The sequence below is a fragment of the Mobula hypostoma genome, chromosome 12 (genome assembly GCF_963921235.1).
Source record: "Mobula hypostoma chromosome 12, sMobHyp1.1, whole genome shotgun sequence".
NCBI classification, from domain to species: Eukaryota; Metazoa; Chordata; class Chondrichthyes; order Myliobatiformes; family Myliobatidae; genus Mobula; species Mobula hypostoma.
Genome location: NC_086108.1, coordinates 24,986,600 through 25,010,493, shown reverse-complemented (window position 1 = coordinate 25,010,493; position 23,894 = coordinate 24,986,600). Strand labels below are relative to the sequence as shown.

General features: G+C 42.5%; 1 protein-coding gene across 1 annotated transcript in view; it reads left to right on the top strand.

Annotated features, from left to right (window-relative positions):
* astn1 (astrotactin 1) overlaps window positions 1-23,894 on the top strand; it is a 2,838,691-nt gene that overhangs the window by 1,397,188 nt on the left and 1,417,609 nt on the right. The window lies entirely within an intron of this gene.

Genomic DNA, 23,894 nt, shown 5'->3' with positions numbered 1-23,894 from the left:
ATAAATTCTGATTGTTTAGAATTAAGAATATAAAACAGACTACTGACCTTCATGTACCAATTAACTCCATTGAGGTGGATGGTATATAGTCAAGAGGCAGATATAGAGTACCCTCAGTCAGGTCTGTACTGAACCCTGGTGTACATATATACTGGGATATTAAGTCTGCCACCATCTGATATCCAACATATTGCACACTTCTGCACTGAAGTGCTCAAATGAAGGGCCCTAAGCATGTTGGCATGCTCAAGGAACATAATTGCCAATTCTCTTGAATTCATTGTTTCTCTGTCCAACCTAACCCTAACTCTAATACAGGATAGCATGAGGACACAAGGAATCATATACCAACATAGTCTCCATTTTACTTACGCAAACACGAGGAAAACTGCAGATGCTGGAATTTCAAGCAACACACATAGAAGTCGCTGGTGTTCACCAGCAACTTTTATGTGTCTTCCATTTTACTTATTCGACTTGGCATTTCACTTACATACTGAGGTGTTAGTATTTTGAGGAGAGAAATCACCTCTGAACATCAGCATTAAATGATGCTCTCTGGGTGCTCTCTGTCTATTGAGTTGCATAGAACCAAACATGCAGAGTTAAATGCAGCCAGTACCTAGCTGGCACTCTTGCACACAGTTTTTAATACTAGTCCTTTCCTTCCCATGAAAAAAGTGCACACAGAATGCTGTAGGTCCTCAGTAGGTCAAGAAGTGAAGGTATTGATGATGAACCACTTCAGAATGGGAGAAAATACAAATAACCACGGAACATCCACAAGAAAGACAGTCACCCTGCTCTAACCAGAGACTGAGAAATACAACCTCAGTACAGCGAGTAGGCGAGGAATAATCTGGGACAATCTGCACAGAGTGGCGCAGACAGCCCAGCACACCTGTAGATGTGAACTTCCCACTATTCAGGACATTTATAAAGACAGGTGTGTAAAAAGGGCTCGAAGGATCAGTGGGGTCCCGAGTCACCCCAACCACAAACTGTTCCAGCTGCTACCATCCAGGAAATGGTACTGCAGCATAAAAGCCAGGACCAACAGGCTCCGGGACAGCTTCTTCCACCAGGCCGTCAGACTGCTCAACTCATGCTGACGCAACTGTATTTCTATGTTATACTGACTATCCTGTTGTACATAATATTTATTATAAATTACTATAAATTGCACATTACACAATTAGAGAGAGACGTAATGTAAGGATTTTTACTCCTCATGTATATAAACGATGTAAGTAATAAAGTCAATTCAATTCAAAAGGTTAGAACAGCTTCCAGGAATCAGGAAGCAGGAAAGGGGCTCAAATTTGAGCCATCCTTTGGAAGGTCATGGTGGCAGTTAGGTAGTGAATTCAAACTCCCGCCTACAAACAATGATACTGTCGAGCTCTCTTTCACCCTCCCTCAACTCAGCTGAAGTTGAGTGCCTGTTCCCTCAACTTGTGATCTCTGGACTCCCTGAGTCTAATACTTGCCAGGCTCACCACTCTGCTGTACCTCCCAAAAGCAGAACATCCATGTCACTGTTGTACTTGCTGCCTCACCTTTTAACTCCCGTTCAACCAGCTAACAATTTAAATTAATTTAATTTACCAGCTAAGTAATTTAAACGCAACTCATAAGATACTAAAGGAATTCAATGGCTCAGGCAGCATCTATACTGTTGACATTTTGACATTTTGGCCTCTAACCTCTTTCTTTCTTTCCAGACCTGATGAAGATACTTGGCTTGAAATATCTACTGTTTATCTTTCTGCACAGATGCTCACTGACCTGCTGAGTTCTTCCAGCATTTTTTGGGTGTTGCTTCAGATTTCTAGTATCTGCAGCCCTTCTTGTGTCAACATTTTATTTTCATCTTGTGTTGGAGGATGGGCTGTTGTTTCAACCCACATAACTCTCTTAGAAAGGGCATGAACTATTGTAGTATTTAACAACAGCAGCTGTAGCCTAGGGAAAGGTGTTGTTCAATTAATTATTAATAAAGCCATAGTTACCTTTTTCCTTATAAATCTGCTGATTGGCTTTTAGCCAGCCTCTGTTTCTGAGAGAAACAGACAATGCAATTGGGTAAGGTGTTTCCCATGTAAAACAATCATCTCACCATGTAACTGATATTGTTCATCATGGTTAATTGACCATATGTTATTGTTAATTCTACATTCTCTTCATTTACACTTGGGAACTTAATTCATTGCTGAGCAATAGAATGGTGTTGTAAATTAGCCAAGCCTTTGCCATCCATTGCTCCCTAAATTGACAAGATTATTAACTTTTGTTTTTGTTCTTCAGTGCAATATTAGTGTGCACAAGAACATACAAAAATTAGCAGCAGCAGGAGTAAGCTATTTGACCCCATGTGCCTCCTTTATCAGACAATATGATCATGGCCGATCTGAGCTGAATTGAGGTGCGGCCTACTCTAGGCTTCATGCCTGTGGTCTCACTTTCATTCTGAATGCTACTTACTTGCTTACTTGTATTGTTTGTGTGTTTTGTTTTTCTTTTCCCTGCACATTGGGTGTTTAATGGTTTGTTTTCGATAGGTTCATTTGGGTTTTTTTGTCTTGTGGTTGCCTGTAAGAAGAAGAATCATGTTATAGATACTATGATAATAATTGTACTTTGAACCTTTATCTCAGTGTCACTTTACTGTATCCCACAGGTTCTCTAATACCTGGAAGTCTCTTGATAACTTTCTAGGTATACTTAATATCTAAGCCTGAATAGCCCTACTTGGAACAGAATTTCCAAGACCCCTAAGCTTTTGTGTGAGGAAATTTCTTCTAGTCTCTATTCTAAATGGCTTCCCTTTTATTCTGAGACTACAACCCCCCTCCCCCGCCCCCCCCCTCCGTTTTGAACACCTCAACCTAGGAAAACATAGCATCCTCTCTTAGTCTCTTATATTCTTTTCATGCTTTCAATGTGATCATCGCTCTTCTTTCTAAACTCTTGGAAGTATAGACTGACATCGTATAATCTCTTTTGATATAATAAACCCAGTACGTTAAGAATTAATAGACTGAGCTGATGCTATGAAAGCCCTCCCACCCAACAACACCAACCCCTCCCTTCCCATCATCCTTTCTTAGGAGTAGAGACCAGATGTGCACATAGTATTCCAGCTACAGTCTCACCAGGGCACTATATAAAATAAACAAGATACAGGCCTTCTCTGTGTTGCAGATGCCCGAATGGTCACCTGTAGATATGAACAAGCTCCCATAATACAATTAAATTCAGAAATCCAACATAAAAATACTTCACTCTTATGAGTGCAAAATTAGCTTCCTTTCTCTCTTCACTCTTAGCAATCGTCCTTTCTCATCCTTCTTACGTGTTTTCAATGCCCATCATTATAATGCTGTTGAGGTGTAGTTATCAAATCAAGTGAATTTTTGTGTGTGTTCTAACTTAAGGATAAATGTTAAAACAGAACCCATTCATTATTCAGCGATGACCTGTCTTTCTACTCCTGTGTCCAAATTCTCTTGCAGAAGTTCTAACATGGCATTTATATTTCTAGTTGCCAGTCATACCTGCATGTTAATTTTCAGTGATTTGTGTACAAGGATATCCAGTTGCCTCTAACACTAATACCTCTCAGCTTTTCATTTAAGAAAGTACTTTGTCTTTGTATTTTGTCTATCATAGATTTTCACATTTGTTTTCCACCCATCATTATATAACCTTTCTATATCCTGAAGAGCCTCTTTGCAACTTCCTCACAACCCATGTTCCCATCTATCTTTGCATTGACAGGAAACTTCATCAATGATCCCATTTGCTTTCTATACATTGTCAAAAATTGGCACTGGCCTGTTAGATCTACAAGTATTGGGAATTTGCTTTGTTATGGAAGAAGACTGTGAATCTTTGGATGCAATTGGTATGTTATTGTCATATCTATCAAGAAACAGTGAAAAACTCCTCTTGCATGCTGCTTGTGCCGATTAGATCATTACATGGTGTATTGAGGTAGAACAAGGTAAATCAATTACAATGCAGAATAATGTGTAACCATTACAGAAAAAGTGCAGTGCAAGTAAACAATAATGTGCAAATCGTCGCAAAGTAGATTGTGTGGTCAAGAGACCAATTTATCATACTAGGGAACCAGGTAAGTATTTAGCATTTTGGGCAATCAGAATATTAAATCCTTCCTCACAACAGAATTTGTGCTAGTGCATTTGAGATCCACTAATGTTATAGTTTTATTAAATTGGAGGAAAAGATCAACTGAATCATTTCAGGTCAGTTTATTGCCTTTGCTGATGGATAAAATATTTCAATCTATTTGGAGTGACATTATAAAACATCCACAGATTAATCAAGGGCAATTGGCATGGATTTATTAAGGAAAGGTCTTGTCTGATTAACTTGACTGAATTCTTTGAGTGGGTAACAAGGAATGTCACTGAAGGCAATGCATTTGTCATTGCGCTACCTGACAGGTTGACCAAAAATGTAGATGCCCATGGGATCACAAGGGAAACATTAAATGTGACCTAAAATTGACTCAGTGGCAAGAAACAGAAAGATTGATGAGTAAATTGTAAGAATGTTTCCAGTGTATTTCCACAGGGCTCAGTACTGAGATATTTCAGATTTATAATTTAATGATACAAACCCGAATTAGGGCTTGACCTGAATGAGGAGTTTACAAATGATGTAAAAATGGTTGTGCATTTGACAGCAAGAGGGATTGTCAAAAGGTAGAGAAGGTCTTGACAATTGTGCAACAAAATGGCAGTCACTTCAGAATGCATTTGGGAAGGGAATGCAAAATAAATGAGATACCAGGGAGATGTTAGATTGCATTAGCATAGATCATTTAAGGCAATGAAACAGGCTTATAAGGTAGTTAAAAGGTGATGTGGAATGCTTTCCTTTATTAGCTGAGGTATGGTTTATAGCGCTAGAAAAGTTAGGCTAGACAGGCATACACCGATAGTTTGGCCACAATTTGAGGACTGTGCTGTGAGAAATCATTAGATCAGGAAATCGAAGAAAGACGTAATTTATGTGTAATGCCCTGGTTTAAGACCATACATTGTTTTATTAATATAGTTATACTGTTGAGTATTTTATTTTCTGCAGATTTTCTTAAAATGCAGTAAGTGTTCCTTTAATTTCATTATATCATGAGGTTTTTTTTGCTGGTTAAAATAATAATTCAGTTGCTTAAGTTAGGTTTGTTGAATTAGGTAATAGGATTTTGTGTGAATTTTTTTTGGAGAGCGCAGGAAAAGATCGAAGGAAGCTATTTTCTAGAGCACGGGAATAGATCAGAAGTCATTGTCTAGAGAGCGCGGGATAGAAAAAGGAGGAAGAAGGAGAATGGAAACGGACAACGAACATTGGAAAGCACCCAGTGAAACACTCAGAAAACCCGTTTGGAAGGTCAGATAGCGATGTAGGAAAATCCACATGCAGCCAATGTTCTCAAGGAGAATGTACAGATCACTTTTTATTTGGCTGGTTAGAACACGATGTTGAAGAAAGTTTGATGTTTTTTTTCTTTGGAAGTTGCGTGAATATTTGTTTCCTGGGACAGGTTCTTCAGCGCAAAACCATTTCATGTTGTGAGTAAACAAAGTAAATTTAGTTGATTATGGAACAATGATCTTGAACGATATATATATATTTATTTATTTTTAATTATGTAGTGTTATTGTGTTATAGCTTTAAAATTATTGTTCATACATTTTCGATCTGAGTTTATACTGGTGTGACTCAAATTATTGTTTCCTGGCGAATGGTAAATTTGCATGGGTGTGTCAGTGTTCATACAGTTTTCCCTTGGAAGGAACATTCAAACTTTCATGTTTGTGTTTACCCGAAATCATATTTACCTGTGACGTGTTTATTTACTGGAATAGCCTCTTTCATCGTTATTCCCATGCATTGTCGAGTTACGTTGCTGTTAGTTTGAATTCACAGTGATAGATAACTCATTACGAGCCTACGGTGAGAGGGTTACATGTAGAGTATGAGGGAATTAAATCGAATAAATAGGAGTGTCCTCTTTCTGTTGTTAGAGGGATCATAAACTATGGAAATAAAGTAGTTGCTAGAATTCGAGGTCATGTGAGTAGAAACAATTTCACTCAGAAGGCGGAAGGGGTCTAGAGCTTGTATTAATTCTTGGGTTGTGCTGCCTTCTATCTTCTATCTCAGTCAGAGTCATGTTTCCAGAAAAAACACCTAACAATGTGAAGCCTCTGTACTTTGTATCCAGTAACTCAGTTCCTGACCTTCAAAGGCCTTCCACCATCTATGAAACTGATCTTCGTTGTGTGTAAATCCCTGGATACCACACAACTTCTCCGTGGGAGTACATCTGTCAGTTGAATTGCAACAGTTCAAGAAGACAGCCAACCCCCACATTTCACCAGGTCAGCTGAGATAGCCATCAAGCCTTGGTCTTACCCCTTTCACACGCATCCTGTAAATGATTGAAAACTGTTGTGACATTCATCTATTCTGTCTCTGTACTGTTGTTCAATAGCAGATAGACCAGTTACAACAAAAGGGATTACATTTTTTCTCGCGAATGTTTGAAAGAACGTGAGGCTTGATGTAAAAATGTACATTAATACATATATTATGAGATGCTGTGATGAAGCATTTCTGCTTAGTTATTCGCTCCTACCAAGTGGAGTGATTAGAGGCAGCACTTTATATATTGAACTTCTGATTTTTGTCTGTACACTGTTTGTAGAAATAACCACAGGGATTTGGGACTGTAGTAGCAATATTTTTATTAACCATTGTATTGGAAACAGTGTAATTCAGTTTGTCATTATTTTGTTCTTTGGAGTTACATAGATTATTTTGAGATTTTTCAGAGGATTTCAAGTGCAGAGTAGAAATGGAGAGAGGGGGAAGGGAGAGTAATTACCAGAAGTAAGAGAAACTGGTGTTCATGCCAACCTGAGTATGTACCCATTGTGGCACTATAGGAATCCATGGACAGACATGTCAGAAACGAAATGGAAAGTCATATTGAAAGGGTAGCCACCATGAGATTCTGCCTTTTGTGATGGACAGCAAAGGTGCTCAATTGAGTGGTCCGCAATCTGCTGTGGGTTTCATTGATGTAGAGGAGGCCGCACCAAGAGCACTGGATTCAAGGGATGACCCCAATGGACTTGGAGGTCATCCCTTGAATCCAGTGCTCTTGGTGCGGCTCAACTGGAAGGACTGTTTGGGCCCCTGAATGGTGGTGAGGAAGGTGGTCTCGGAGCATGTGTAGCACTTAGACCATAAAACCATAAGATATAGGAGCAGAATTAGGCCGTTTGGACCATTGAGTCTAATCCGCCATTTCATCATGGCTGATGCTATTTTCCTCTCAGCCCCAATGTCCTGCAAGGACACCAGTGCCAAGCTGTATGGGACTTAATGTCCTTCCTTTGGACAACATCGGTGGCGTGGAGAGGGGAGACTTGCAGCATGGGCAAATGCCGGTCTTCCATACAACCTGGAAACCTTCCAAGGCGCAAATTCATGGTCTCACAAGACTAACGGATGCCCCAAAAAATCTAATATTGCAGGGAGATGGGAACCAGTATAGTAGAGCTGAGGATGAGCCAGCAGGTTTACAGGTAGATGATGGATGTAGCATGAATGTAAGGAAAGACGAACCAATGATTGCGTACAAATGCAGACAGAGCAAAAGGGTTAAATTGTACCACAGAGACAAAATTCAAAATGGTGAAGAATGCAGGATTGAAGGTGCTGTATTTAAATGTGCATAGCATTTGGAATAAGGTGGACGAGCTGGAAGTGCAATTAGAAAGTGGTTGGTATGACGTTGTGGGCATCACTAAGGCTACATCCACTGGACCGGATAAGTTTGAAAATGCCGTTTTGCATAAAAAATGATAGGCGTTCACACCAGGCATTTCTGAAAATACCTCCGTCCACATTAAAACGGGTATTTGGGAGAATCGCCTCCTACTGGGCATGCGCAGGACACATCTACATAAAACAAGAGAAAAGAAAACGGTATACCTGGTGTGCGTTTGTCCAGTTACAGACTAGAAAAACTGAAAGGAAATTGCCAAACAAAAGACTTGGTGCGCATTTGTCCAGTTACAGACTAGAAAATCTTAAAAGTAAATTGGCAAACGATGGATAGCTGTTAGCTTTCGCGCAGGAGGACTTAAAATGGAAAAACAAATACTGGAGCGTATGGAGGCAACCGACAGGGAGTTCACAGACAGTATGACCCGGCTGACGACGAACATTGAAAAACTGACATTTCAACTAACATTGAAAAACTGTTGCAGAGAGATTTGCAATGATGAGGAATATGATGGCTCCTCTCTCCCCAGTACTTTTCACTGCTACAATACCAGCCTCACAGCCACTACAGTAGCTACACATACGGACACACAGACCCTCGAGTGGCCCCACCAAAATCTTCCCCACTCCCACAGAGGGGTCACCCTGGAAACATTTCCGACAGCCATAGTCTCTTCATCGATGAAAGGGATGACAGCTACTATTAAATGCAATAAGGTTTGTTACTGGGCAAAAGTGAAATTTGCTGTTACCTCATTTGTTTGCCTTTACTTTTGCCATGTCTTTCTGTATTATTTTGCTGTATTTAACATGTTCAATAAAATGAGTTACTGGGCAAAAGTGATTTTATTTTTACCTGAGTAAAAGTGAAACTTACAATTTTCCTTTTCTGGCCTTAATATTTTCACGTCTTTGCCAAACATAAGCTACTACTTAAAAATGACATTTTGGAAGTGGTGACAATTGAATCTATTGTATGTTTGCACAAGCAATACATTAATAAAGCACCTTTTTAAATGTATAAAACATGTCTGCAGCAGTGTTATCTTGTATTTCCATACAATGCTATATTAGGCAGTTACACATCTATTGTCAGATATTGTTGTTGTGTGTTGGAGGTTGCGTTCAGAAAACACAACCATCTGCTCCGGCACATCATGCCAGCGTTTCTAAAAAGCTCTGGTTCCCCGTACACACGACACCGCCCAACCGGCGGTTTCAGTTTTACACACACTGGACAGTGTTTTAGAAAAGCTGTGTTTTCGGGGGAGAAAAACGCCACTTCAATGTGGACAGAGGGTCAAAACGAAGCGAAAAAGCTTTGGTTACTCATTTATCCGGTCTAGTGAGGACGTAGCCTAAGTTGCAGCTGAAAGAAAGGCCGTAGTTGGGAACTTAACATCAAAATATATACTTTGTATCAAAAGGACAGGCACGAAGGTAAGGGCAGCTCTCTAAGAGATGGAATTACATCTTTATGGAGAGGTGACATGGGGTCAGAGAATGTTGAGTCTTTGGTGGTGGAGTTAAGAAAACTGCAGGGGTAAAAAAAGCATTATGGGAATTATATATAGGCTTCCAAATAGTAGCCAAGTTGTGGGATTGAGTTTGCAAAGGGATCTGGAAACAACATGTAGTAAAGGTAATGTCACAATTGTAATAGGAGACTTTAATATACAAGGGGATTGGGAAAAGCAGGTTGGTGTAGGATTTCAAACATTAAGGATAAGGTTTGTGGTACTTGGAGACTAATGATAAATAAGTCAAAGTCAGCATGGTTTCTGTGAATGGATATCTTGCATGACAAATCTGTTAGAGTTCTTCGAGGAAGTAACAAGTAGGGTTGACAAAGGAGAGGCAGTGGATGTTACTTATATGGATTTTCAGAAGGCATTTGATAAGTAGCCACACTTGAAGCTGCTTAACAAGAGAAAATCCTATGCCGTTACAGGAAAGATATTGGCATGGTTAGAGGAATAGCTGACAGGCGGGAGGCAGTGAGTTTGAATAAAGGGGGCCTTTTTCAGGTTGGCTGCTGGTGACTAGTGGTGTTCCTCAGGGGTTAGTATTGGGACCACGACTTCTCACATTGTTTGTCAATGATTTAGATAATGGAATTGATGACTTTGTGGCAAGGTTTGCGGATGATATGAAGACAGGTGGAAGGATATAGGTAGCTGAGGAAGCAATGCAATTGCAGAAGGACTCAAACAAACTGGAAGAATGGGGAAAAAGGTGGCAGGTGCAATACAGTGTTTGGAAATGTATGATAATGTATTTTGTTAAAAGGAAAAATAGTGTAGACTATTATCTAAATGGGAAGAAGGTTCAAACATCAGAGGTGCAGAGGGACTTAGGAGTCCTCGTGCAAGACTCCCAGAAGATTAATTTACAGGTTGAGTCTGTGGTAAAGAAGGCAAGTGCAAGTTTGCCATTTATTTCAAGGAGAATAGCATATAAAAGCAAGGAGATAATGCTGAGGCTTGATAAGACACTAGTCAGGCTGCACTTGGAGTATTGTCAACAGTTTTGGGCCCCATGTCTCAGAAAGGATGTACTGTTATTGGAGCGAGTCCAGAGGAGGTTCATGAGGATGATTCTGGGAATGAAGTGTTTAACATATGATGTCGCTGAGACATCAACCGTCTCAACTTCACCACTCCTCTCTCCTGTTCCAACCTCACTCCCTCTGAACGCACTGCCCTCCACTCTCTCCGCATTAATCGCAACCTCACCATCAAACCCACTGACAAAGGTGGTGCTGTAGTAGTCTGGCGGATGGACCTCTACCTCACTGAGGCCAAATGGTAGCTCTCTGACACCTCCTCTTACTTACCCCTGGAACAGGACCCCACCAAAAAACATCAAACCATTGTCTCCCGTACCATCACCCCCCATATCAACTCCAGAGACCTTCCATCCTCAGCCACTAAGCTCATAATTCCCATACCCCATGCTGCTCGGTTTTACCTCCTCCCCAAGATCCACAAGCCTGACTGTCCTGGCAGACCCATGGTTTCTGCCTGCTCCTGTCCCACCAAACTTGTATCTGCCTACCTGGACTCCATTTTGTCACCCATAGTTCAGTCCCTCCCCACCTACATCCAGGATACATCCCATGCCCTCCACCTCTTCAATAACTTCCAGTTCCCCGGTCCCAACCGCTTCATTTTCACAATGGATGTCCAATCCCTGTACCCCTACACTCCCCATCAAGAGGGCGTCAAAGCCCTCCGCTACATTCTAGATAATAGACCTCACCAGTTCCCCACCACCACTACCTTCCTCCGGTTGGCGGAACTGGTTCTCACACTCAATAACTTCTCTTTTGGCTCTTCCCACTTTCTTCAGACCAAGGGTCTAGCTATGGGAACTCGCATGGCCCCTAGCTATGCCTGCCTCTTCGTTGGTTATGTGGAACAGTCTGTGCTCCAAACCTATTCTGGTACTGCTCCCCAACTTTTCCTTCGGTACATTGACGACTACATTGGTGCTGCTTCCTGCACCCATGCTGAGCTCGTCAATTTCATCAACTTTACTTCTAACTTCCACCCAGCCCTCAAATTGACTTGGTCTGTCTCGGACACTTCTCTCCCCTTTCTCGATCTCTCGGTCTCCATCTCTGGAGACAGACTGTCCACTGACATCTTCTACAAGCCCACTGACTCTCATAACTACCTCGACTATACCTCTTCCCACCCTGCCACATGCACAAATGCCATTCCCTATTCCTAGTTCCTCCGTCTCCGCCGCATCTGCTCCAAGGATGAGGTTTTCCATTCCAGGACATCTCAAATGTCCTCTTTCTTTAAGGATCATGGTTTCCCTTCTGCTGTCATCAATGATGCCCTCACCCATATCTCCTCCATTTCCCACACTTTGGCTCTCACCCCATCCTCCCGCCACCACAACAGGGACAGAGTTCCCCTTGTCCTCACCTACCACCCCACTAGTCTCCGGATCCAACACATTATCCTCCGTAACTTCCGCCACCTTCAACAGGACCCCACCACTAAGCACATCTTTCCCTCTCCATCCCTCTCTGCCTTCCACAGGGATCGGTCCCTCTGCGACTCGCTGGTCCACACGTCCCTCCCCACAGACCTCCCACCTGTCACTTATCCCTGTAAGCGCAAGTGCTACACCTATCCCTACACCTCCTCTCTTGCCACCATTCAAGGTCCCAAACAGTACTTCCAAGTGAGGCAACACTTCACTTGTGAGTTTGTTGGGGTCATCTATTGCATCCGGTGCTCCCGGTGTGGCCTCCTCTACATTGGTGAAACCTGACGCAGATTGGGGGACCGCTTCGTCGAGCACCTCCGCTCCGTGCACCAAAACAGACAGGATCTCCCAGTGGCCACCCACTTCAACTCTGCTTCCCATTCCCATTCAGATATGTCCATACATGGCCTCCTCTCCTGCCATGATGAGGCTAAACTCAGGTTGGAGGAGCAACACCTCATATACCGTCTAGGTAGTCTCCAGCCCCTTGGTATGAACATAGAATTCTCCAACTTCTGGTAATTCCCTCCCTTCCCCTATCCCTATGTCACTCTGCCCTATCCCCCAGCTGCCTACGTCCTCCCTCTTGGTTCCGCCTCCTTCTACTACCCATTGTGTTTTCCCCTATTCTTTCTTCACCTTTCCTGCCTATCACCTCCCTGCCTCCCCTTCACCAACCCCTTTATCTTTCCCCTTACTGGTTTTTCTCTTGGAACCTACCAGCCTTCTCCTTCCCACCCTCCCCCCACCTTCTTTATAGGGCCTCTGCCCCCTTCCCCCTACAGTCCTGACGAAGGGTTCTGGCCCAAAACGTCGAACGATCTTTTCCACTGATGCTGCCTGACCTGCTGAGTTCCTCCAGCGTGTTGTGAGTGTTGCTTTGACCCCAGCATCCGCAGATTATTTTGTGTTTAACATATGAGGAGCGTTTGGCAGCTTTGGACCTGTACTCTCTAGAATTTAGAAGAATGTGAGGGGGATCTCATCAAAACCTACCCAATGTTGAAAGGCTTAACACACACAAAATGCTGGAGCAACTCAACAGGTCAGGCAGCTTCTTGGAAAAGAGCACAGTTGACGCTTTGGGTCAAAATCCTTTGGGGTTGTCCTGCTGAAGGGTTTTTGCCAGAAACATCGAATTTTCCTCGATGCTATCCAGCCTGATGAGTTCCTCCAGAATTTTGTGTGTGTTGCTCAGATTTCCAGTGTCTGCAGATTTTCTCTTGTTTGTGGTTGAAAGGATTAGATAGGATGGATATGGAGAAGATGTTTACTATGGTGAGGGTATCCAGGAATAGAGGGCACAGCCTCAAAATTTAGGGGTGACCCTTTAGAACAGAAGTAAGGAGGAATTTATTTTAGCCGGAGAGTAGTAAATCTGTGGAATGCACTGCCACAGTTCGCAGTGGAGGCCAAGTCCGTGGGTATATTTAAGGTGGAAGTTGATAAGTTTCCTGATCGGTCAGGGCATCAAAGGATATGGCGAGAAGGCAGGTGTATGGGGTTGAATGGCAACCAGGATCAGCCATGCTGGAATGTCAGAGAAGAGTCGATGGGCTGAAATGCCTAATTCTGCAACTGTGTCATATAGTCTTGTTGTCTAAGCAGCCTCATGTGGCATCTTGTCACAGACCTTCTGAAAATCCAAGTGTACAACATCAACTGATTCTTCTTTGTCAATCCTGCTTGTAATTTCTGCAAAAAAATCCAACAGATTTGTCAGGAAATATTTTCCCTTGAAGAAGCCATGCTCTCTATGGCCTATTATATCATGTGTCTCCAAGTACCCTGAGACTTCATCCTTAATAATCAACTGCAACACCTTCCCAACCACTGAGGTCAGACTAACTGGCCTATAGTTTCCTTTTTTCTGCCTCTCCCTCTTGCAGAGTGGAGTAATATGTGCAATTTTCCAGTCATCTGAAACCATTTCAGAATCCAGTAATTCTTGAAAGATCATTACTGATGCCTCCATAATCTCTTCGGCTACCTCATTCAGAACCTTGGGATGTACACCATCTTGTCCAGGTGACTTATCTACCTTCAGACCTTTCAGTTTCCCAAGAACCATCTCTCTCGTTCTGTAACTTCACACACTTCATGACTCCTGACACCTGGATCTACCATATTGCTAGTGTCTTCCACAGTGAAGCTTGACTTAAGATACTTGTTCAGTTTGAATCCCATTTCATCATCCCCCATTGCTATCTTTACAGCATTGTTTTCCAGCAGTCTGATATCTACTCTCGCCTCTCTTTTACACTTTATATATCTGAAGAAACTTTTGGTATTCTCATTAATATTATTGGCTAGCTTACTTTCATATTCCATCTGAACCTAAATGATTTTTTTAGTTGTCTTCTGTTGGCTTTTAGAAGCTTCCCAAACCTTTAACTTCTCATTAATTTTTCCTCTATTTTCTGCCATCTCCTTGCCTTTTATATTATAACCATATAACAATTACAGCACAGAAACAGGCCATCTCGGCCCTTCTAGTCCGTGCCGAACTCTTACTCTCACCTAGTCCCACTGACCTGCACTCAGCCCATAACCCTCCATTCCTTTCATGTCCATATATCTATCCAATTTAACTTTAAATGACAACATAGAACCTGCCTCAACCACTTCTGCTGGAAGTTCATTCCACACAGCTACCACTCTCTGAGTAAAGAAGTTCCCCCTCATGTTACCCCTAAACTTTTGCCCTTTAAGTCTCAACTCATGTCCTCTTGTTTGAATCTCCCCCACTCTCAATGGAAAAAAACCTATCCACATCAACTCCATCAATCTCCCTCATAATTTAAAATACCTCTATCAAGTCCCCCCTTAACCTTCTATGCTCCAAGGAATAAAGACTCAACTTGTTCAACCTTTCTCTGTAACTTAGGTGATGAAACCCAGGTAACGTTCTAGTAAATCTTCTCTGTACTCTCTCTATTTTGTTGACATCTTTCCTATAATTCGGTGACCAGAACTGTACACAATACTCCAAATTTGGCCTTACCAATGCCTTGTACAATTTCAACATTACATCCCAATTCCTATACTCAATGCTCTGATTTATAAAGGTCAACATACCAAAAGCTTTCTTCACCACCCTATCCACATGAGATTCCACCTTCAGGGAACTAGGCACCATTATTCCTAGATCCCTCTGTTCTACTGCATTCTTCAATGCCCTACCATTTGCCAAGGATTTTGGTTTTGACTTCTCTTGTTAGCCATGGTTGTGTCATCTTTCCTTTAGAATACTTCTTCCTCTTTGGGATGTATCTATCCTGTGTCATCTGAATTGCTTCCGGAAATTCTAGCCATTGTTGCTCTACCGTCATCCCCGTGTATGTTATTTTCCAATTGATTCTGGCCAACTGCTCTTTCATGCCTCTGTAATTCCCTTTACCCCACTGTAATACTGGTACATCTGACTTTAGCTTCTCCTTCTCAAATTTCAGGGTGAATTCGATCATATTATGATCAATTTCCATAAGGGTTTTTTTTACTTTAAGCTCTGTAATCAGTTCTGGTTCATTACACAACACCCATAAGACCATAAGACAAAGGAGCAGAAGTAGGCCATTCGGCCCATCAAGTCTGCTCTGCCATTTTATCATGAGCTGATCCATTTTATCCTATTTAGTCCCACTGCCCTGCCTTCTCACCATAACCTTTGATGCCCTGGCTACTCAGATACCTGTCAATCTCTGCCTTAAATACACCCAATGACTTGGCCTCCACTGCTGCCCGTGGCAACAAATTCCATGGATTCACCACCCTCTGACTAAAAAAAATTTTTCGCATTTCTGTTCTGAAAGGGCACTCTTCAATCCTGAAGTCATGCCCTCTCGTACTAGACTCCCCCATCATGGGAAACAACTTTGCCACATCCACTCTGTCCATGCCTTTTAACATTCGATATGTTTCTATGAGGTCTCCCCTCATTCTTCTAAACTCCAAGGAATACAGTCCAAGAGCGGACAAACGTTCTTCATATGTTAACCCTCTCATTCCCGGAATCATTCTAGTGAATCTTCTCTGTACCCTCTCCAACGTCAGCACATCCTTTCTTAAATAAGGAGACCAAAACTGCCCACAGTACTCTAAGTGAGGTCTCACCAGTGCCTTATAGAGCCTCAACATCACATCCCTGCTCCTATACTCTATTCCTCTAGAAATGAATGCCAACATTGCATTCGTCTTCTTCACTACCGACTCAACCTGAAGGTTAACTTTATGGGAATCCTGTATGAGGACTCCCAAGTCCCGTTGCATCTCAGAACTTTGAATTCTCTCCCCATTTAAATAATACTCTGCCATTTATTTTTCCTGCCAAAGTGCGTAACCATACACTTTCCAACATTGTACTTCATTTGCCACTTCTCTGCCCATTCTTCCAATCTATCCAAGTCTCTCTGCAGACTCTCCGTTTCCTCAGCACTACCGGCCCCTCCACCTATCTTTGTATCATCAGCAAACTTAGCCACAAAGCCATCTATTCCATAATCCAAATCGTTGATGTACAATGTAAAAAGAAGCGGCCCCAACACTGATCCCTGTGGAACACCATTGGTAACCGGCAGCCAACCAGAATAGGATCCCTTTATTCCCGCTCTATGTTTCCTGCCAATCAGCCAACGCTCTATCCACGTATGTAACTTTCCTGTAATTCCATGGGCTCTTATCTTGTTAAGCAGCCTCATGTGTGGCACCTTGTCAAAGGCCTTCTGAAAATCCAAATATACAACATCCACAACATCTCCCTTGTCTAGCCTACTGGTAATTTCCTCAAAAAATTGTAATAGGTTTGTCAGGCAGGATTTTCCTTTAAGGAATCCATGCTGAGTTCTGCCTATCTTGTCATATGCCTCCAGGTACTCTGTAACCTCATCCTTGAGAATCGACTCCAACAACTTCCCAACCACCGACGTCAAGCTAACAGGTCTATAATTTCCTTTTTGCTTCCTTGCCCCCTTCTTAAATAGCGGAGTGACATTTGCAATCTTCCAGTCTTCCGGAACCATGCCAGAATCTATCGACTTTTGAAAGATCATCGCTAATGCCTCCGCAATCTCCACAGCTACTTCCTTCAGAACATTCCATCTGGTCCAGGAAATTTATCGACCTTTAGCCTATTCAGCTTCCTGAGTACTTTCTCTGTCGTAATTGTGACTGCGCACACTTCTCTTCCCTGCCACCCTTGAGTGTCCGGTATCCTGCTGTCTTCCTCAGTGAAGACTGATGCAAAATACTTGTTCACTTCCTCTGCCATCTCCTCATCTCCCATTACAATTTCTCCAGTACCATTTTCTATCGGTCCTATATCTACTCTCACCTGTCTTTTACTCTTTATATACTTGAAAAAGCTTTTAGTATCCTCTTTGATATTATTTGCTAGTTTCCTTTCATAGTTAATCTTTTCTCTCTTAATGACCTTCTTGGTTTCCTTTTGTAAGATTTTAAAGACTTCCCAATCCTCTGTCTTCCCACTAATTTTTGCTTCCTTGTATGCGCTCTCCTTTGCTTTAACTTTGGCTTTGACTTCTCTTGTCAACCACGGTTGCATCCTTTTTCCACTCGAAAATTTCTTCTTTTTTGGAATATACCTGTCTTGCACATTCCTCATTTCTCGCATAAACTCCAGCCACTGCTGCTCTGCCGTCTTTCCCGCCAGTGTCTCTTTCCAGTCAACTTTGGCCAGTTCCTCTCTCATGCCACTGTAGTTTCCTTTACTCCACTGAAACACCGACATATCAGATTTCGGCTTCTCTTTTTCTAATTTCACAGTGAACTCAATCATGTTATGATCACTGCCTCCTAAGGGTTCCTTCACCTCAATCTCTCCAATCACCTCCGGTTCATTACACAATACCCAATCCAGTACAGCCGATCCCCTAGTGGGCTCAACAACAAGCTGTTCTAAAAAGCCATCTCGCAGACATTCTACAAATTCTCTCTCTTGAGATCCAGTGCCAACCTGATTTTTCCAATCTACTCGCGTGTTAAAATCCCCCACAATTATCATAACACTGCCCTTCTGACAAGCCTTTTTTATTTCCAGTTGTAATTTGTAGTCCACATCCCTGCAGCTCTTTGGAGGCCTATAAATAACTGCCATCAGGGTCCTTTTACCCCTGCTATTCCTTAGCTCAACCCATAAAGATTCTGCACCTTCCGATCCTATATCACCTCTTTCTAATGATTTAATATCATTTCTGACCAATAAAGCCACACCTCCCCCTCTGCCTACCTTCCTATCCTTCCGATACACCGTGTATCCTTGGACGTTCAGTTCCCAGAGACATGCATCCTTTAGCCAGGTCTCAGTGATGGCCACAATATCATATCTGCCAATCTGTAGCTGTACAACAAGATCATCCACCTTATTTCTTATGCTGCGTGCATTTAAGTACAACACCTTAAGACCAGTATTTGATACTTTTTGCTTTGATTTCACTGCAACTTTATTGCACGGCAACTCATCCCAATGGCTACACATTTGCCCCATCACCTGCCTGTCTTTCCTGACATCTTTACTGCTCACTATCTTAGATTTATTTCTGTTTTCCCCTTCCTCCGCTCTATCATTCCGGTTCCCATCCCCCTGCCAAATTAGTTTAAACCCTCCCTAACAGCTCTATTAAACTTTCCTGCCAGGATATTGGTCCCCTTCAGGTTCAGGTGTAACCTGTCCTTTTTGAACAGGTCATACTTCCCCCAGAAGAGATCCCAATTATCCAAGAATCTGAAGCCCTGCCCCCTACACCAGTCTCTCAGCCAGGCATTCATCTGCCTGATCCGACTACTCTTGCCCTCGCTAGCACGTGGCACAGGTAGCAATCCCGAGATTACTACCCTGGAGGTTCTGCTTCTCAGCTTCCTTCCTAACTCCTGGAAATCTCTCTTCAGGACCTCCTCCTTTGTCCTATCTATGTCATTGGTACCAACATGTACCAAGACAACTGGCTGCTCACCCTCCCCCTTCAGAATATTCAGGACCCGATCCGAGACATCCCGTACCCTGGCACCTGGGAGGCAACACACCATGCGGGTATCTCTGTCAGGCTCACAGAATCTCCTGTCTGTTCCCCTGACTATGGAATCCCCTACGACTACCACATTTCTCTTCACCCTCCTTCTCTCCTGCACATCAGTGCCAGGCTCAGTGCCAGAGACCCGGTCACCGTGGGCGTCCCCCATCAGGTCATCCCCCTCAACAGCATCCAGAACAAGATATTTGTTGCTGAGGGGGACAGCCACAGGTGTGCTCTCCACTATCTGGGCATTTCCCTTCCCTCTCTTGACAGTGACCCAGTTTTCTGACCCCTGTAGCCTAGGGATGACTACCTCCCTGTAGCTTCTGTCTATCACCTCTTCACTTTCCCTAATAAGCAGTAGGTCATCAAGCTGCAGCTCCAGATCCCTAACACGGTCTCTGAGGAGCTGCACCTCAGTGCATCTGGCGCAGATGTGGCTATCAGAGAGGCTGGAGGTCTCCCAGGATTCCCACATCTGACACCCTGAACAAAGCACTAACCCTGCAGGCATGCTACCTAATTCTACACGAATGAAACAGGAAAAATAAGTCTACTCACCCACTTACCTTGCCAAACAGACAAACTTTTTAAACCACTAGCTGTGAGAGCCCTGCTGTTCCTGTCTGTCCGGGCCGATTTGCGAAAGGGGTGGGGGGGGGCGGGAGAGAAAAAAGAGTTGGCGCTTCGCTCTCGCCTCTTGCCGTTTACCACCGAAGCCCATTCAAGCCGAAGCCCTACACTCTGCTACCGGTCACTCCGCTACCCGCTCCAACAGCTGCCAGCTGTATAGGGTGGTCGCCTTTTTAAACTCTCCGCGCGGTCCTGCTGACGTCACGCGCCTGTGCAGTCTCGCCCTTCTTGCACTCGAAGAAGTTTTTAAAAAAAACCGCCTTCCTTCACAATTCAGCTCCCACAACGCTCTGTAGTCCTGATCCAAAGGAGAATCCAGAATCCAGAATAGCTGATCTCATAGTAGGCTCAACCACGAGCTGCTCTAAAAATCCATCTCGTAGGCACTCTCGAAATTCTTGCTCCTGGAATCTATCATCATCCTGATTTTCCCAATCTACCTGCACATTGAAGTTCCCGTTGACTATTGCAACATTGCCCTTTTGCAATGCAGTTTCTATCTCCCATTGTAATTTGTAGGCCACATCCTTGCTACTATTTGGGGGTCTGATTACAACTCTCATCAGGGTCATTTTGGCCTTGCAGTTCCTTAGCTCTCTCCACAACGATTCAGCACCCTCCGATCCTATGTTACCTCTTTCTAATGATTTAGAAACATAGAAACATAGAAAATAGGTGCAGGAGTACCGCCATTTATTATGATCATGGCTGATCATCCAACTCAGAACCCCACCCCAGCCTTCCCTCCATACTCCCTGAACCCCGTAGCCACAAGGGCCATATCTAACTCCCTCTTAAATATAGCCAATGAACTGGCCTCAACTGTTTCCTGTGGCAGAGAATTCCACAGATTCACCACTCTCTGTGTGAAGAAGTTTTTCCTAATCTCGGTCCTAAAAGGCTTCCCCTCTATCCTCAAACTGTGACCCCTCATTCTGGACTTCCCCAACATTGGGAACAATCTTCCTGCATCTAGCATGTCCAATCCCTTTAGGATCTTATACGTTTCAATCAGATCCCCCCTCAATCTTCTAAATTCCAACGAGTACAAGCCCAGTTCATCCAATCTTTCTTCATATGAAAGTCCTGCCATCCCAGGAATCAATCTGGTGAACCTTCTTTGTACTCCCTCTATGGCATTTTTTTAGCAACAAAGCAACACCGTTTCCTCCTCCCCCCCCCCAACCCCCGCATTTCTGCCTGTCCTTTCAATACAATGTGTATCCTTGGACATTAAGTTCTTTCTTTCAGCCATGATTCAATGCTGCCTACCATTTCATACCTGCCTAACTGCAACTATGCTGCAAGTTCATCTGCCTTATTCTGTTTACTGCACGCATTCAAGTTCAACAGCTTCAGCCCTGTATTCACCTTTTTCGATTTTGACTGCCTTTTATGTTGCTACTCATCTGGCTAAGTGCAATTTTTCCCTATCAACTGCCTCTTCTCACTGCACATTGCCTCTGTTTGTAAACCAGCTACCTCAACTCCGGCACTATTATCTGTCTTTCCTACTATACTTCTTGCATTGAAATATAGGCAGCTGAGGACACTAGTCACACCATGCTTAATCATTTGGTTCCTAACTTTGAGGTCTTACTGACATCTGTCTCCACAACCTCTCCACGAACTGTTCTGACACTTTGGTTCCCATCCCCCTGCAACTCTAGTTTACTTGCAGGAATTAGTGGCGGGAAGGAGATCAGTGGAGAAGGACAAGTGGACAAGGGAGTCACAGAGAGTGGTTCCTTCAGAAAGCAGGTGTGGGGAAAAGGAATGGTGGAGGGAAAGATGTGCTTAGTGGTGGGATCCTATTGGGGATGGCAGAAATTACAGAGAACAATGTGCTAAATACTTGTGGGGATGTACGCAAGGATGAGGAGAACTAATCCCTGTTATTATGGTAGCAAGATACATATGTTGAATGCAGATGTTTTGGAAATTAACTTAGGAGGTAAAGTTTTCATTTCATGTTTATAATGGCAGTGGAGAATAGGTGAATTGAGTTTTGCATAAAACAAAGCAAATTTCTCAGACACTGGGTGCAGCACAGCAAAGTTGTGAATCTCTATGCCAATGTTGCGAATCTCTATGCCAATGTTGCGAATCTCTATGCCAATGTTATGAATCTCTGTGCCAATATTGTGAAGCTCTATGCCAATATTGCAAATCTCTATGCCAATGTTGCGAATCTCTATGCCAATGTGGCAAATCTCTATGCCAATGTTGTGAATCTCTGTGCCAATGCTGTGAATCTCTATGCCAATGTTGCGAATCTCTATGCCAATGTTGTGAATCTCTATGCCAATGTATGATTCCTGGTCCTTGTGCTGCACCTCTGCAAACTACTAATGACGCAGTGTTAGGCTAGTAGACGATCTCCTGAATACATAGATGTTTATGACCAATATTAAACGAAAGTATTGGCATCTTGGTGGACCTTGTGTAAACCAGATAAGGGACTTGGTCAACCAACACACACAAAATGCTGGTGGAATGCAGCAGGCCAGGCAGCATCTATAGGAAGATATACAGTCAACGTTTTGGGCCGAGACCCTTCGTCAGGGATTTGGTGTAAGTCCATTTAGAACTTTTATCATGTGATGCTGTGATGAAGTATTTACGTCTAGTTATTTACTCCTGTTTAGCAGCGCAAATAGAGGCGGTCCATTATAATCTGCCTCTAACAACCATAAATTTTAGAGGCAGCATACAACATTTGACCATTATCAATTAACAGATTTAGTCCTACCCACCACAACTGAACTTCTAGATAAACAAAATTTAAAAAAAATGTTTGATCTCAGTAAGTACTTGCTTGACATTTACCTTGCTCATAGTAAATTTCAGCAATCATTGAAAATAATGCAGATTGGCAGGGATTTTAGTCAGTAACCTCAATGTCATTTTGTCGGCAAGTATTTCCAAGAAAGATCTGTGCATAGTTATTAGATACAGTAGTCCTGGCTGTCATCTTTTCTGGTTACTGAGCCAATGTGTCACGGTGCGCACTGGCAATATTGGAACGCAAGTGAGGAGGAAAGACAGACTCCAATCTAGAGACGCAACTGGAGTTTATTCATAATAATACCAAAGAATATTGGTGGCTTGGCCAAGCAACACTGCAAGAAGTAACATTCTCAAAACTAGGAACCTGCAATTGGCACTAATTGGGCATCTGCTTAAATAATACAAGTATCATGGAATCCCTGAGCCTATCAAAATAAACTTAACAAGCTTAAACAGCTGTATATAGTAGCAGCTACTAAAAGTTTACAGCCAAATAGATGAGCAAGCATAAAAAAGATAAAAGTACTTCTCTTTGTACTACTTCTGTTCCTTACTTTTTTATGTTTTATTAGCACTGAAAATTTGCATACAGCAATTAGAAGAAGAAAGTGTATTTTCTGGTTTTGGTAAATTAAAAACAAATAAGTCTGTGTATTGCTGAATCAGTAAAGGCTTAATTAATTCTTGAATGTTTTATCCCTCCTCTGGCAATATTTGATTTTGCTGCATATTATTCTCCCACAAGAATTCTCTATTCATAGGTGATGAATTACACATCCAAATCTGCATCCCAAGGAAGTTAACTACAACCTATATTTTCACTGCCATTACAACCATAAAATCCAGACGCTTGTTTGTCCTCATCCACTGCTTGTGCACTGTTTCCTAAAGGGAGCAGATTTAATCTGCCTCTGCTCATCACTTATCGCAATCTGTATTTAATGTAGTTTCATTCTTGGTAAAACTGAATATCTTATTACAATACAGCATGGTATTGGCTTAACACAACTGTTGCAAGCAGAGCAGTAATGTGTTTATGCAGCCAAACAGACACGAGCAGTCAGGTGCTAATAGGAGTTCATGGATTTCACAGTCAAGAAGAAATAACTACAGTCATAGTCTGATCACAGAGCTAGTGTAAAATAAAACATTACATCGTGAATTAGACACACATTCTTTTTTAATTTATGAAAAATGTTACTTCACTAAAATACAAAAGGCTAGACATTTTATTTGAGCTCAAAGTACAACTTAAATGCAGATCTGCTTCTGACTTACTTGATTAGAATGTTCCAACCTCTTTTTGTTCAATGAGTGTTTTTGCCCATTGAAGAATGAACCAACAGAACAGAGAATTTCTTCCTCCACAGCAAGTACCAGAATCATATTTCTGTGTTTAGGGATATTCATATTTTGTGCTGGAGCAAAGTACCATTCGTTCTGCAGGCTAAACGTCAATCAGACTGTCATGTGCTGCACTGACGGCACTTTCTAGATTCCACATCAAACTTCTCAATGGAATCCATAAATGTTGCTACATCGGAGTGCTAAGTTATGCACTGATTTCATCCTTCATCCCAATACCACATTGAGAACTGTACTAAAACA